The 670-nt window shown below is 41.9% G+C and overlaps 1 pseudogene; it reads right to left on the reverse strand.

The window, feature by feature from the left end:
* Positions 1-226: 226 nt before the first annotated feature.
* LOC121161253 lies at positions 227-322 on the reverse strand (annotated as a pseudogene).
* Between the last annotated feature and the right edge of the window lie 348 nt (positions 323-670).

The raw sequence follows: 670 nt of genomic DNA on the forward strand, positions 1-670 counted from the left end.
ATCCTTTGTAACTACATTAGGATCACTCTGAAAATCCAAGGGCTCTCCCTCATTTAAGGTCCTTGGGTGAGCACATTTAAATCCCTTGGCCATGAAAACTACCGTAGTCACAGATTTTAGACATGAGGCTATTCAACAAACATACCTTACAGAGCTATTGTTCAACAAACACACCCTTACAGAGCTATCCCCAAGAGACAGAATCAAATGAGATGGGCAGGTTCACAGAAAACAGGAGCAAATATCTGTCATCTTTACACAGGGGCCATACTAATCCTCTCTGTATTTTTCCAATTTTTAGTATCTGTGCTGCCAAAGAGACTGCAGAAACACATCTCTGAATTACCTCCCAAATAAGATTAAGGTGGTATGTCCCAAGAATAATAGGCTAGCCAATCACATATAGAGTCTCTCTGGAGAAAGAGTCGTACAAAGCTTTACAACTTATCATATAAAATTTCTAGCATTCAAGCAAAGATTACCAGATTCTTCAATATACAAGGTCAAATGACCCCTTGATTTCTGCCTCCCCCACTACACCACAAGCCCACCAAGCAATAAGACTGGACAGCCAGTGTCTATGCCTGCAAGTGCAGGTCAAACTCTGGGGTGTGGCAGCTGTGCTACAAGAGATATGAAACAATGACTTCAACGCTCAGGTGCTTGCACT

The sequence above is a fragment of the Ochotona curzoniae genome, unplaced genomic scaffold, assembly GCF_017591425.1.
Source record: "Ochotona curzoniae isolate NIBS_2020 unplaced genomic scaffold, NIBS_Ocur_1.0 contig_4754, whole genome shotgun sequence".
Taxonomy (NCBI): Eukaryota; Metazoa; Chordata; class Mammalia; order Lagomorpha; family Ochotonidae; genus Ochotona; species Ochotona curzoniae.